Consider the following 6,631-nt stretch of genomic DNA (forward strand, 5'->3'; position numbering starts at 1 on the left):
ACAAAACATTCAATGTCCTAAAAAAACATAGAGTACATCATTTGCACTTATCTTGCCATGTTGTCCTCCTAATAATGTGCAGATAAGTACAATGCGAGATAAGTGCAATTGATATACTCTATGTTTTTTTAGGACATTGAATGTTTCGTGTTTTATAGGGATATGAACCCTCAAACTGCAAGTATTAATGAAAAATTCAAAAAAATATTAATTGGAAAAATTGAAAAGTGGATTATTTCTTTATTTGGAGCATCTCAGTCCAGATAAGTCTTTAAACATTTTTTTTTGTGAGCTGTTACATATAATCTTGGATATTTATATGGTATATGTGGTTAATTACACATTAGAGCATGTTTATTTTGTAGTCTTGTACTATAGTAAGAGTAACTTATGATGTGATATTCCAACATCCCCTTCGGTCTTGTGCCACTTTGAATGGCTTGACACTTTGGGGTCACAGTATATATACACTGTAAAATACAGACTGAGTGGATATATACTGATCACGCTTACTTTATATATACTGTGTACAAAACAGAGACATTTACCAGTATTTGGTTAGATGTGGCCGCTACATTTGATTCTGTGGATCATGAATTGCTGTTACGGTTGCAGTCTTTTGGGATCGCTGGTAAAGTGTTGGCTTGGTTTTGGGGGGGTTTTGGATGCCCATACTTTTCAGGTTGTTCAACGTTCTTCATCCGGTTGAATGACTGTGACCGACTGCAGATGTTCCTCAAGGCTCATGTTTGTCTTTGCTGTTGTTCAATATACAGGTTTCATTTTCCTGTTCCTGCTGTTGTAGCTGATGGTATTTGTTTGGTTGAGTTTTATTTTTGGACTGTGCAGAGTTGGTTGAAGGCAAATGGATTAATTTTGAATGTAGCCAAGACTCAGATTTTGTGGTTAGCCTGCTCAGGTGAGGCTTGTACTTATTCTGGTTTTTGTTTGGATTCTGTTTTTGTGCCAGTATCCTCATGGATTAGTAGTTTGGGAGTGATTTTGGACACTACTTTGTCTTTTAAATCACATGTTGCATCAGTGATTCGAATAGTGTTTGTGGTTGATTGCCAAGATACAGAATTTTCTTTTTGAGCAGAATTTTCATACTGTACTGCAGAGCTATGTGCTCCCACATTTTGATTACCGTAATGCCTTTTTGTGTAGTCTTCCACACTTAACAAAGGAGTTTGCAGGTGGTGCAGATCTTCTGCTCATGAGGACGAGTAAATTCGATCATATCGCTTCTCAGCTACAGAAATTGCATTGGTTACCTATTGTGTGGCATATTGAGTTTAAAATATTAGTTCTGGTTTTTAAGATTTTGCACAATGAGGCACTCCATTGGCGTTGGTGCAGAGATTATTGCAGGAGTATTGTCCTGCACGGCCTCTCCGGTCTCAGACTCAGGAGCTGTTGGATGTTCCTTTGTTCCATCGTGTTCGTTTGCAGATGGTTTGTCCTCAGGTTTTTTCTGTTGTTGGCCCGAGTTTGTTGAATACCCTTTCTTCTACTTTTTGTCAAATTTCTTCATTTTTAATATTTAGAAAGCAGTTGCAGGCCTTGTTGTTTTGCAGAGCTTTTGCTGGTTTTTAGAGGGGAGGGCTAGACTTTTGGTTTTATTGTGGGTGTCTCTGACATTATTATATACATGTTATTTATTTATTTATTTATTTATTTATTTATTTATTATTTGATTTGTGTGTTTTATTGTAGCCTGCTGAGATGATTGGTTGGGCAGGCTATAAATTTTGTTAAATAAATTTCAAAGGTTGATGACAGAGAATGACAGACACACAAGTGCCTCAAAAGCAAAATCCTAGAATTAGTGTCTGTAGAGGAAAAAGTAGAGCCATTGCAAGAGATAGGTGCCATGCTGGGTTACCATATAACCCTTTTGAAAGGGAAGTGGAGATGCCCATGTTGTTCGACTATCTTGGCTAAAGCAAGAGCTTGAAACCATTGAGCACAGCTGTGATGTGTCAACTCTGCATAAAATCTTACTGGCAAGAGACCCTTAACTAATATTCCAAATGTGTAACGCAACTATGTCCACTGTCAGCAGGCCACCACCTTCAGGCCTTCCTGCTGGTATGAACTCAGCTGACCCTGGAAGTGCCCTTCCCTGGACACAGCACTCCTAGAAGCAGATTCCAAAAATATGCTTAAAACCGCTTTATTCCATCAGCAAGGCCAAGACATTTCCTCTTCCAGACACAGTCCTTGGTTACAGCAAATATCACCCCTTGTTCCTTCCCCCCCCCCTCCGCCGGCCACAGTGTCTGGATACAGTTTAAATCATTCACTGCTTCCCCAGCAAGGCCTGATTCCTGGACACAGTTTTAAAATCACTCACTGTTTCACCAGCATGGCAATGTTCTGAACACAGTGAAAGTCACTCACTGCCTCCCCAGCATGGCATGACTTCTGGACACAGTTTAAATCAGTCACTGCTTTCCCAGCATGGCATGACTTCTGGACACAGTTTAAATCACTCACTGCTTCCCCAGCATGGCATGACTTCTGGACACAGTTCAAATCACTCACTGCTTCCCCAGCATTGCCAGGTTCCTGGACACAGTTCAAGTCTCACTACCTGTTTCTCCAGCCGGGTCTGACTTCTGGCCACAGCTGAAATCATTCACTGCTTTACAGCATGGCACCTCTCTCCCACTTGAGTGGAACAGCTGCTTAACTTTTCCTCCAAGCTTTCCCCAGCCTTGAAGAAGGTTTGTTATGAAGCCTTTCAACTTCTTCCCTTGTACCTGAGCTACAGCAGCAATCTCCATGGGCTCACTTCCCCAATCATCTTGGGCTTGGATCTCCTCCCCGACCTCTTTCTTCTTCTCCCATTCCATGGGCTCCTCTCTCTTTATGGTCCCCAGCTGGTCCTCTCACTCCTGATTATTCCTCCTCAGCCAATCCCCCTCCTCTCCCTCAGGATCCTGGGACTTGTAGTTCCCTTGCTGCTCCCTTTGCTTGCCCCCAGGGCTTTGCAGGGGTTCTTGGGAACTGTAGCTCTCCTCCCTTCGGCTCTTGGGAAACTTATGCCTCTGTGGGGGCGTGGCTTCCCAGCCCCTAGGATCCTGGGACTTGTAGTTGGAATCCCGGGTATGAAACCTACCCATCTTGCTCCACTCCCAGATCCCTTCTTCTCTGACCCTCAGGGGTTCCTCACACCACAAGATCGTAAGGCATTAAATACAAATCATCATATGCTTCCGGATTCTCATATGTGTGTACCAAACTTTGGAACACACTTCTGAAAGACCTAAATTTCATGGATAATTACCTAACCTTACGAAAACACCTGAAAGTCCATCCATTCCGAATATTCCTTCCCGCTGACTTGGCCCAGCTAAGCAGATCACTAGAAAACACTACATGAACACAACAGATAGAACTGAACTAGACTCCCATCATGCAAGACAACTGTAAACCACTTATTCAACATAAATTTACCCTTAACACATGTAAGCCTCATTGAACCTACCAGTAGGTGGGAAAATGTGGGGTATAAATGCAGAAATAAATAAATAAATCATTTGCTTCCATGATGGTTAATCATCCTGACAATAAACAAATTCATGCCTCTAACATGTCCCTAATTTTTCAGCACATCAGTGCATGCTGCTCCCATGCATTTTTGTTGCATGTATGTTTCTGGCCCATGTCCTAAACACACCCTACCATTTTCTAGAGAAGGAGATGCTGGAAAGCATTGCAGGCCTGCGGCTATACTTTATAAATGAGGGTGAATATCAGTTGAAAGTTTCACCTTTACAAAAACCTCAGTGAAAATTTTGTTTAAACAGTGTTTCTCAAGTCAGCCCTGAAAACACTTCTTACCAGCCTGATTTTCAGGATACCCACAATAGCAGGAAGTATCTACTGTACATGAATAGTAACTCACTTTGAACAACTGAGAAAGGCATGAGCTAAAAATGGATAAGAGATATTTGAATACACTGTCTCTGTTGATTGCAGATCCATCCCATACGTATTCACGTTGGATATCCCAAAGACCAGGCTGGGTGTGTCCCAAGAACTGGCAGGTCAGTATCCACAGGATCTAGATTCAGCACCTTCCATCCAGATAAATGCTGCTGACTAAGATATTCAGTGACACCATCCGACAGTGCCTCTGAATATCTTTAGTACTATGTGGACAGTGCCTGGGTAGAGCCAGAGCGGTCATAACTTAGGACATATCAAAGGCGGTTCTAAATTATCAGGATAAGTTATGTGTATAGTGGACAGAATGTTGTCACTATCTGGATAAGTTCTGGTGCTGACCACCTGATCTGGATACTCAGCACCAGCCACTCTCTGAATTGTTTTGACTGCTGAAGCTAGCATTTTAAAAAATGCTGGCCATGGTGACTAAATATTGACTCGTGGGTTGAGAACTACAGAAAACTGATAATGAAGGACTCTAACTTGCACAGAGCAGTTATGGTTTCAAGTAACATATCTGGGACAGTCAGAGAGAGCAGTGGTAGGAAGAAAGTTGATAAGACATGGTGGGGGAGCTGGTGTTAAGAATGGGAAATTTACCAAATCTGATAGGAAACCAGGTAAATTTAGTGGCCCAATTAGTCTATAATTGCTGTCATCCAATATGTTACAGTTTTCATGATGACTTATACAACAAAATAAGTATGAGGTGTATTTTATTAAAATTTCATTTCCATTTATTGCCAATTTATTTTGCCAATTGCCAAAATGACATCTAGGCAGTATACAAAAATAAAAGCTCAGCAGTGAAACGGAGAGAGAGAGAGTGGAAGAAAGTAAAAAGGGAGAGAGAGGTGATGAGTGCCAAAATTAGTCCAAGAAAGCTAGATTAAAGAGCAAAGATTGGAATAATTTCTTGAAAACTAGGAAAGAAGGTTCAGTTTGAGTTGAAGTGATAGTGTTCCATAGTTGAGGTCCAGCGTAGGCAAATGCAGAGTCATGGGTAAAGTTGAATGCGGACAAATGATGGGATATGTAATAGGGACAGTTGGAATGAACATAAAGTGTGTAAAGAGGAGTAGGGGATGAGCAGATTGGAAATATAAGGTGGAGCAGAGAATAACAGTCCTTTGTAAGCTAGTGCGAGTAACTTGAAATGAATGCAAGATGAGACAGGGAGCCAATGTTCAGACCTGAGTAACGGGATGATGCTGCGATCAAGTTTGTAGGCACCATGTAAGAGTTTGACAGTAGTAAATTGGATGAGTTGTAATCATTTTAGTGAGAAAAGAGGAAGACTACAAAAGAGAGAATTACAGCAATCAAGGTGAGTAATGGTAGGGGAAAGCAGCAACGTGCAAATGCAAGAAGAGGTTGGGTACGGTCTGACAGATCTAATGCATTGAAGGGCGAAAAAAGAAGATTGAATAGTCTTGTTGATATGGTCTTTTAATGTCAAATGAGACTAAAGCAATAGGAGGGGTTAGGAAATTGAATAGACTTGGGTTTGGAGACATTGAGAGCTAGTGTATTAGTAGAAAGCCATATAGATGCATGTTCCAAGCAGGAGTTGAAAGTGAGAGAGTCAGTAGAGCCAAAAGGATATGAGTAAAGGATCTGTATATCATCTGTATAACAATATGGACTACAGCCACAGAATTGGATGAGGGAGATTAAGGGAGAAAGGAAAAGGTTAAATAGACGAGGGGCCAGAGCCTAGAGAGTATGGGTACCCAGCAGAATAAAGACCCTCTGAGAAAACTTTGTAAGAGCGACGGGAGAGGTAAGAGGTGAACCAGAATGATACTGTGTCCAAGATACCCATCTGAGAAAGACGAAGAAGGAACACGTTGTGATCCGCTATATCAAAGGCAGAGGAGAGATCTAGAGACCATGACAGAGGCATCGTGATTGATAGAGGTACCAATGTCATTGTAGAAAGCCAGAAGTAGGGCTTCAGTACCATGTTCCTTGCGAAAACCAGCTTGCCGAGGGTGTAGCGTCAAAGTTTAATCAGAGAAAGAGGTGAGTGCTTTTTTTCTTAGCATTTGCCTGCAAATGTGTGCCATGCTCACTACCCAGGCTTCCTGCAGATCTGTATTCCCTGCTGCTTCCTGCTATTCGCTTAATTTTTAAAATATAAAACAGCAGTGTTAAGAAGGAAGTGTATGGCATGTGGTTTGTTTTTTTAATAAAAATTTTAAAAAATCCATACTGAGTTACAAATAAAATGAATTTTCCTGTCTTTAATGCTTCATATTCAGCTTTGGTTTCCAATAAATGGTGGTGCTCCATTCTGCTCTGGTGCGCATTCTGCTGAACTTTTCCTGCTGTATCACTTTTGGCATTTGCTCTATATGGTCTGAGTGATACTGATTCCAAGCGCAGACCTCCCCAACATTTATGTGAGTGTGACACCAAGACATGGAATTCAGAACTTGCAGCATCTTCTACTCTAAAAATGCACCACTGCAATAAAGGAAATATGCTGTTTCATCCACTGAATGCTTTTTACCACCTTTGCGTTTTAGTACCTGGAGTGGAATGATTGCCTAGAAACCACTTCTATTTCACTGTTTTAAACTGCCTGGCCCCTTAGGGGTGACTGTTTTGTTTTATTGACTCAGTCCTATCCTCCTACCCCTTTACAGTTCCAGCCAGATCAGAAACTGGC

This window comes from Microcaecilia unicolor, chromosome 1 (genome assembly GCF_901765095.1).
Source record: "Microcaecilia unicolor chromosome 1, aMicUni1.1, whole genome shotgun sequence".
In the NCBI taxonomy this organism is placed as follows: domain Eukaryota; kingdom Metazoa; phylum Chordata; class Amphibia; order Gymnophiona; family Siphonopidae; genus Microcaecilia; species Microcaecilia unicolor.